This window comes from Saccopteryx leptura, chromosome X, assembly GCF_036850995.1.
Source record: "Saccopteryx leptura isolate mSacLep1 chromosome X, mSacLep1_pri_phased_curated, whole genome shotgun sequence".
Taxonomy (NCBI): domain Eukaryota; kingdom Metazoa; phylum Chordata; class Mammalia; order Chiroptera; family Emballonuridae; genus Saccopteryx; species Saccopteryx leptura.
Genome location: NC_089516.1, coordinates 75,100,488 through 75,109,987, shown reverse-complemented (window position 1 = coordinate 75,109,987; position 9,500 = coordinate 75,100,488). Strand labels below are relative to the sequence as shown.

The window sequence follows — 9,500 nt, the reverse complement described above, 5'->3', positions numbered from 1 at the left end:
TTAGATCCTACTCTGATGTTAGCTGAAGCTGGCCACTGGGTATATTGGTTCTGGGCCTCTTGGGAGAGAACCTGGTGCAGCTCAATGTAAGACACTGCCTGTGACTGGCCCTCAGGTTACTAAATAAATAGAGAAGCCTAATAGATTTAGAGAAGGTATCTTTTTGGAGATACAAATGTATTTTCTGACAATAAAAACCAGTGTAATAAATCCATCTATATTTTTAATATCCTAAATAAGATAACCAATGCATTTTGATAAAGATTTAACAAAGCATGTCAAGACTCATCTTAGAAGAGCTAGAATAAGACCCAATATTTCTAAGACATGCCCAATTTCAGTTCTCTTTGTGATATTGGGGATTTTAAAGCAATTCTGCCATAGTTAGCTTTAACAGCTAAACACCTTTGTTTTCTTCTGCCACTTAATATAATTGATGACAATAAGTATACAGTTTTCAGTGATTAATTTTCACTTCATGTTCTTGTCATTCTTCAGTTTTTAGCATATCTCCACTTGCATTTTTTTTCTGAAGATCTTCACATCATAAAGCAAGAATAGATTCCCTGTAAAGCTAATAAATATTTGTAAAAACTGAATGTCCTTTTTCATTTTGATTGCTCTTTGAAAATTACTGTAGGTGTTTATCTGAGTCACATAAAGATAAAAAATATCTTCAGTAATAGTAAACTATAGTTAATTAACCTATAATTTTACATAGATAAAAAGGATGAGGCAGAATTCTATTTTCTGGGCTGAACAGAGAAATAAATAACTTCTTTTAAAATGTGATTTTTTTATATCCTCCCAGCTATACCTAGAAAACTATCAGAGATATTTTAATTAGAGATATTTGCTAGTTGCAGGCCTTACATATATCCTTTTCCTAACTTTAAAATACTTACTGGCAGCCCTGGCCGGTTGGCTCAGTGGTAGAGCATCAGCCTGCCGTGCAGGAGTCCCGGGTTCGATTCCCGGCCAGGGCACACAGGAGAAGCACCCATCTGCTTCTCCACCCCTTCCCCTCTCCTTCCTCTCTGTCTCTTTCTTCCCCTCCTGCAGCCAAGGCTCCATTGGAGCAAAGTTTGCCCGGCGCTGAGGATGGCTCCATGGCCTCTGCCTCAGGCGCTAGAATGGTTCTGATTGCAGCAGAGTGATGCCCCAAGATGGGCAAAGCATCGCCCCCTGGTGGGCATGCCGGGTGGATCCCAGTTGGGCGCATGCGGGAGTCTGTCTGACTGCCTCCCCGTTTCCAACTTCATAAAAATACAAAAAAAAATACCTACTGGCTTAGAAAATTCTGAGTTAATTCCCTCAACTGCCATATTTAGGAGCATTAGACCTAAGGAAACACTGGCAAATTAAGCAAAAACAGCTCTTTAACGCTGTTTTGGTAAGTAGCACTCATAATGTTCATTCCAAAGGGTTTTTGCCTACTACTCTAATACTAAGTGAAATAATCCAGTGAGAGAAAGTCAAGTGCCATATGATTTTACTTATATGTGGAATCTAATAAACAAATTAAACTAGCAAACAAAATAGAAACAAAATAATAGATACAGAGAAAAAAGACTGACAGCTGTAAGAGGGAAAAGGTAGGGGGATTGGGTAAAAAACATGAAGGTATTAAGAAAAAAAGGCTCATACATATATAACAGTAGGGTGACTAACAGGAAAATGGGGTGGGGGAGGTAGGAAAGCATAAAGGGGAGAAAATTATAATGAAAGGAGACTTGACAGGGTGGTGAACAAATGATACAATATATAATGTACTATATAATTGTACCCCTGAAACCTATATAATTTGATTAACCAATGTCATACCAATAAATTTAATAGAAAATATAAATTTAAAAAATTATTTGCTTGATGCCATTGGTGGTTGGTATAAGTAGTAAATAATTTAATTTTTCATCAAAAAGAATTACATCTGCCTGACCAGGCGGTGGCACAGTGGATAGAGCATCAGACTGGGACATGGAAGACCCAGATTTGAAACTCCGAGGTTGCGGCCTTGATTGCAGGCTCATCCAGCTTGAGCGTGAGTTCACCAGCTTCAGCACGAGGTCACTGGTTTGAACAAGGGATGACAGACATGACCCCATGGTCGCTGGCTTGAGCAAGGGGTCACTCAGTCTGCTGTAGCCACCCGGCCAAGGCACAAAAGAGAATGAAATCAATGAACAACTAAGGTGCTACAATGAAGAATTAATGCTTCTCATCTCTCTCCTTTCCTGTCAGTCCCTCTCCCTGTCTCTCTCTCTGTCTCTGTCACACACACAATAAAAAATTCACTTCATATTTTTCTATGGAAATAGCTGCTTCTATACGTTTAATGACAAATCACAATAATTTTAGTTCAGGACATCATTCCATTTTTTTTTTTATTTTAATGGGGTTGCATTGATAAATCAGGGTACATCTGTTCAGAGAAAACATCTCCAGGTTATTTTGACATTTGATTATGTTGCATATCCATCACCCAAAGTCAAATTGTCTTCTGTCACCTTCTATCTGGTTTTCTTTGTGCCCCTCCATGTTTTAATGAATTTACTTATTCATACATTCACCTTAAATATTACAATTATATTAATGAGAATAAATGAATCTATATTTTGTGACAAATCAAAAAATATTGTGTGTCAGGTATTGATAAATGCAATTAACGTTTATATAAAATTAATGAGAGATGCACTAGAGAATAATAACTATTAAAAACAGCTAAAACCGGATGTTACCTTTAATAAGAAAGTTATACTAATCTCACTACATAATAGGTTCATTATTCGCCATTTTGATTCCCAATTAGAACACACACAAGGACACTGAGATTGTCCTTCCTTCCCTGCCTCTCTCTTATTTATTTATTTATTTATTTATTTATTTATTTATTTATTTTTGGCCTTAGACAGAATTCACTTTTATTGCTAATTCCATTCTATTTCTGTTTCACAAACAAGGGTTAATTCGTATTCATCCTCCTATTTTTTTAATTAATTAATTAATTTATTGTGTTTACATAGATTCTAGTGTCTCCCTGAATGCATCCCCCCTTTCGTTTAGGTTTAATTACATTTGTTAGTTCACAATGTTCCTTGGATTCTTCAAATGAGTGAGGTCATATGATATTTTTCTTTCTCTTTCTGGCTTATTTCATTCAACATAATAATTTCTAGGTCCATCCATGTTGTCGCAAAAGGTAATATTTTCTACTTTTTCATGGCCCCATAGTATTCCATTGTTTATATGTTCCATAGCTTTTTAATTCACTCGTCCACTGACAGACACTTGAGCTGTTTCCAGATCTTTGCTATTGTGAACAATGCTACCATAAACATGGGGGTGCAATTCTTTATTTGAGTCAGTGATATGGAGTCCTTGGGATATATTCCTATAAGTGGGATGGCTGGGTCAAAAGGAAGTTCCATTTTTAATGTTTTGAGGAATCTCCATACTGTCTTCCACAGAGGCTGCACCAGTCTGCATTCCCACCAGCAGTGTAGGAGGATTCCCTTTTCTCCACATCCTCGCTAGCTCTTATTTTGTGTTGCTTTGTTGATGAGTGCCATTCTGACTGGTGTAAAGTGCTATCTCATTGTGGGTTTTTTTTGTTGTTTGTTTGTTTTTATTAAATTTAATGCAGTGACATTGATATATCAGGGTACATATGTTGAGAGAAAATATCTCTAGATTATTTTGACATTTGATTGTGCTGTATACCCCTCCCCCAAAGTTAAATTGTCTTCTGTCACCTTCTATCTGGTTTTCTTTGTGCTCCTCCCCTCCCCTAACCCCTCTCTCCTTCTTCACCCCATCCCCCCTCCCCCAACCCCCCGCCCCTGTTGCCATCACATTCTTCTTCATGTCTCTGAGTCTCATTTTTATGTCACTTCTATGTATGGATTCATCTTAGTTTTCTTTATGATTTACTTATTTCACTCCGTATAATGTTGTCAAGGTCCATCCATGTTATTGTAAATGATCCGATGTCATCATTTCTTATGGCTGAGTAGTATTCCATAGTACATATGTACCAAAGCTTTTTAATCCACTCGTCCTCTGATGGACACTTGGGCTGTTTCCAGATCTTCGCTATTGTGAACAATGCTGCCAAAAACATGCGGGTGCATTTCTCATTCTTGAGCCGTTCTATGGTGTCTTGGGGTATAATCCTAAAAGTGGGATAGCTGGGTCAAAAGGCAGTTTGATTTTCAGTTTTTTGAGGAATCTCCATACTGTTTTCCACAGTGGCTGCACCAGTCTGCATTCCCACCAGCAGTGCAGGAGGGTTCCCTTTTCTCCACATCCTCGCCAGCACTTATTCTGTGTTGTTTTGTTGATAAGCGCCATTCTGACTGGTGTGAGGTGATATCTCATTGTGGTTTTAATTTGCATTTCTCTAATGATTAATGATGTTGAGCATTTTTTCATATGCCTATTGGCCATCTGTATGTCCTCTTTGGAGAAGTGTCTATTCATCTCTTTTGCCCATTTTTGGATTGGGTTGTTTGTCTTCCTGGTGTTGAGTTTTACAAGTTCTTTATAAATTTTGGTTATTAACCCCTTATCAGACGTATTGTCAAATATGTTCTCCCATTGTGTAGTTTGTCTTTTTATTCTGTTCTTGTTCTCTTTAGCTGTGCAAAAGCTTTTTAGTTTGATATAGTCCCATTTGTTTATCCTGTCTTTTATTTCACTTCCCCGTGGAGATAAATCAGCAAATATATTGCTCCGAGAGATGTCCAAGAGCTTACTGCCTATGTTTTCTTCTAAGATGCTTATGGTTTCACAGCCTACATTCAAGTCTTTTATCCATTTTGAGTTTATTTTTGTGAGTGGTGTAAGCTGATGATCTAGTTTCATTTTTTTGCAGGTAGCTGTCCAATTTTCCCAACACCATTTGTTAAAGAGGCTGTCTTTACTCCATTGTATTTCCTTACCTCCTTTGTCAAATATCAGTTGTCCATAGAACTGTGGGTTTATTTCTGGGTTCTCTGTTCTGTTCCATTGATCTATATGCCTGTTCTTATGCCAGTACCAGGCTGTTTTGAGTCCAACGGCCTTGTAGTATAACTTGATATCAGGAAGTGTGATACCTCCCACTTTATTCTTCTTTTTTAAGATTGCTGAGGCTATTCGTGTCCTCCTTTGGTTCCATATAAATTTTTGGAATATGTGTTCTATATCTTTGAAGTATGTCATTGGTATGTTAATTGGTATTGCATTGAATTTATAGATTGCTCTGGGTAATATAGACATTTTAATGATGTTTATTCTTCCTAACCATGAGCACGGTATATGCTTCCACTTGTTTGTATCTTCCTTGATTTCTTTTATCAATGCTTTGTAATTTTCCGAGTACAAGTCTTTAGTCTCCTTGGTTAAGTTTACTCCTAGGTACTTTATTTTTTTGGTTGTAATTGTGAAGGGGATTGTTTCCTTAATTTCTCTTTCTGACTGTTCATTGTTGGGGTATAAAAATGCTTCTGATTTCTGAGTATTGATTTTATATCCTGCCACTTTGCTGAATTTATTTATCAGGTCCAGTAGTTTTTTGACTGAGACTTTAGGGTTTTCTATATACAATATCATATCATCTGCAAATAATGATAGTTTTACTTCTTCTTTTCCAACTTGAATGCCTTTTATTTCTTCTTCTTGTCTGATTGCTGTGGATAGGACATCCAGGACTATGTTAAATAACAGTGGTGAAAGGGGGCACCTCTGCCTTGTTACTGATCTTAAGAGTATTGCTTTTAATTTTTTCCCATTGAGTATGATGTTGGCTGTGCGTTTCTCATAGATGGCTTTTATCATGTTGAGGTATGTTCCCTGTATTCCCACTTTGCTGAGAGTTTTGATCATGAATGGGTGCTGGATTTTATCAAATGCTTTTTCTGCATCTATTGAAATTATCATATGGTTTTTCTCCTTCTTTTTCTTTATGTGATGAATCACATTTCTTGATTTATGAATATTGTACCAGCCTTGCCTCCCCAGAATAAATCCCACTTGATCATGGTGTATGATTTTTTCCATATATTGTTGGATCCGGTTTGCTAATATTTTGTTGAGGATTTTAACATCTATATTCATCAGAGATATTGGCCTATAATTTTCTTTCTTTGTGTTGTCTTTGCCTGGTTTTGGAATCAGAATTATGCTCGCCTCATAAAAGGAGCTTGGAAGTCTTCCTTCCTCTTGAATTTTTTGAAATAGTTTGAGAAGGATAAGAGTTAGTTCTTCTTTGAATATTTGGTAGAATTCCGTTGTGAAGCCAACGGGCCCTGGACTTTTCTTTGGTGGGAGTTTTTTGATAACTGTTTCGATCTCCTTTGTTGTAATTGGTCTGTTTAGGTTTTCTGATTCTTCCAGATTGATTTTTGGAAGATTGTATGTTTCAAGGAATTTGTCCATTTCATCTAGGTTGTCTAGTTTTTTGGCATACAGTTCTTCATAGTATTTTCTTACAATATTTTGTATTTCTGTTGTGTCAGTTGTTATTTCTCCTCTCTCATTTCTAATTTTATTTATTTGAGTCCTCTCTCTTTTTTCTTGGTGAGTCTACTTAAAGGTTCATCAATCTTATTTACCTTTTCAAAGAACCAGCTCCTAGTTTCATTGATCCTCTGTATTGTTTCTTTAGTCTCTATGTCATTTATTTCTGCTCTGATCTTTATTATTTCCTTCCTTCTACTACATTTGGGCTTTACTTGCTGTTCTTTTTCTAATTCTTTTAGATGCAGGGTTAAGTTGTTTATTTGTGCTTTTTCTAGCTTCTGCAAGTGTGCCTGTAGTGCTATAAACTTCCCTCTCAGCACTGCTTTCGCTGTGTCCCATAAATTTTGAGTGGTTGAATGCTCATTGTCATTCGTTTCTAGGAATTTTTTATTTCTTCTTTGATCTCATTCTTAATCCATTCATTATTTAACACCCTGTTATTTAGTTTCCATGTGTTTGAGAATTTTTGAGCTTTTCTGCTGTGATTCATTTCTAGTTTCATGCCGTTGTGATCGGAGAAAGTGCTTGATATGATTTCAGTCTTCTTAAATTTGTTGAGAGCACTTTTGTGCCCTAACATGTGGTCTATCCTAGAGAATGTACCATGAGCACTTGAAAAGAATGTATATTCTGCTGCTTTAGGGTGAACGGTTCTGAAGATATCTATTAAATCGAGTTGATCTAGTGTTTCCAATAAGTCTGCTGTTTCTTTGTTAATTTTCTTTCTTGAGGATCTATCTAGTGATGTTAGTGGGGTATTGAAATCCCCTACTATTATAGTATTGCTGTTGATCTCGCCCTTTAAATCCATCAAAGTCTGTTTTATATATTTGGGTGCTCCTATATTAGGTGCATAGATATTTATAATAGTTATATCTTCCTGTTGGATTACTCCCTTTATCATTATGTAGTGGCCTTCTTTATCTCTTACTATATCCTTTGTTTTAAAGTCCAATTTGTCTGATATAAGTATTGCTACCCCAGCTTTTTTTTCATTTCCGTTTGCATGAAAAGTTTTTTTCCATCCTTTTACCTTCAATCTATGTGTGTCTTTTGTTCTAAGGTGTGTCTCTTGTAGACAACATATGTATGGGTCCTGTTTTCTTATCCACGCAGCTACCCTATGTCTTTTGATTGGATCATTTAATCCATTTACATTTAAGGTTATTATTGATATGTAGTTGTTTATTGCCATTTTCTTCTTTAAAGGTGTATTCCTTTTTTTGCTATATTCTTTTCCCACTTTGATCTGTTTACAACAGGCCCCTTAACATTTCTTGCAGCATTGGTTTGGTTGTAATGAATTCCTTGAGTTGTTTTTTGTCTGGGAAGCTTTTTATTTCCTCTTCAATTTTAAATGATAGCCTTGCTGGATAAAATAGTCTTGGTTGTAGGTTCTTGTTCTGCATTAGTTTGAATATTTCTTGCCATTCCCTTCTGGCCTCAAGTGTTTCTGTTGAGAAGTCGGATGTCATCCTTATGGGGACTCCTTTGTAGGTGATAACTTTTTTTTCTCTTGCAGCTTTTAATATTTTCTCTTTATCGCTTAGCTTTGGTATTTTAATTATGATGTGTCTTGGTGTAGTTTCTTTGGGTTTCTCTTTAATGGAGTTCTCTGTGCTTCCTGGACTTGTGAGAGTTTCTCTTGCATTAATTTAGGGAAATTTTTAGCTATGATATGATTGAACAACATCTCTATTCCTTGTTCCTTTTCTTCTTCTTCAGGAACCCCTATGATGCAGATGTTATTTCTCTTCATGTTGTCACAGAGCTCTCTAAGAGTTTCCTCTGACTTTTTGCGTCTCTTTTCTCTTTTCTTCTCTGCTTTCATGCCTTCATTCCAGTTGTCCTCTAACTCGCTGATTCGATCCTCTGCTCTATCTATCCTGTTTTTAATTCCTTCCATTGTGGTCTTTATTTCTGATATTGTATTTGTCATCTCCGACTGGTTCTTTTTTATACTTGTTATTTCTTTATTTAGGTTTTCAAACTGCCCCTCCATTGTTGTTCTAAGATCCCTAAGCATCCTTACAATCATTATTTTGAACTCTGCATCTGGAAGTTTGATTATTTCCATATCACTCAGCTCATCTCTCAAAGGTGTCTCTTGTGGTTTCATTTGGGTTGCACTCCTTTGTCTTCTCATAATGGTGTTTTATTTGTAAAGTTGGTTGAGTCTAGGCTTGGTGTTGTCTGCCTCCAGTTTTCAGTTGTGTTATTTCTAGGTCTTCTTGGGTTGGTATCAGCTATTATTTGTAATCCACTTTCGGATTTGGGCAGCTTTGAAGTCTTGATTTGTTTGTTTTCTTAACAGGTGATAGTCTTGTTAACTGATCTCAGCAGGGGGCTTCCTTGAAACGGTAACCAGGAGTGCTGTGGGTGTAACCTGCGACGCTGAAGGTCTCTTCCACCAACTAATCTCACTGGGGGCAGGGTTTTTTCTCAGCTTCAGTAGGGGGAGGTGTATCTCAGATCTCCATGGAGACCTGAGTTACTGCCCTTCCTCCCCACTTCTTGTTTTCAGCTGTGTCTTGTTGCGCTGATTGGAGCTGGATAGATGTCCGGAGATCTCTGATCCGAAAGCACTTCAGCTCTGTTTTGTGAAAGGTTCAGTCCTTCCCCCAGCTATGGCCGCCTCCAGCACGAATGAGTCAGCTTTTTTATTTCGTTTCTTGCATACCTTAGCCCCTCACAGTCTGTCCTTCTCCCTGTCCTTTCCACTTGGGAGATAAGCTGGTCTTTTCAACCCACCTTGCTCCCTGGTCCCCAAGTAAGTGGCTGTGAGCCGTAGTTTCTGCTCTTTTTCCTCTGTGAAATCCTCTCTGGGCTCTCAGCCTCACCCCCCCCCCCTCTTTCGTTCCTGTAAGCAGAGGAGATTCAGGTACTCCTTACGAGGATTATTGTGTCTTCCTCTTTGCTCCTTGGTTTTTGAGAGCTGTTCTTGCAGTTCAGTGTTGGTTTTTCATGCTGATTTTTCCTAAATTGATTTGTATTCCAGT

At 37.3% G+C, this 9,500-nt stretch overlaps 1 non-coding gene across 1 annotated transcript; it reads left to right on the top strand.

The window, feature by feature from the left end:
• Positions 1 to 910: 910 nt before the first annotated feature.
• Positions 911 to 986, top strand: TRNAG-GCC (transfer RNA glycine (anticodon GCC)). The gene has a single exon. It is a non-coding gene; the product is annotated as a tRNA-Gly (tRNA).
• Positions 987 to 9,500: the final 8,514 nt, after the last annotated feature.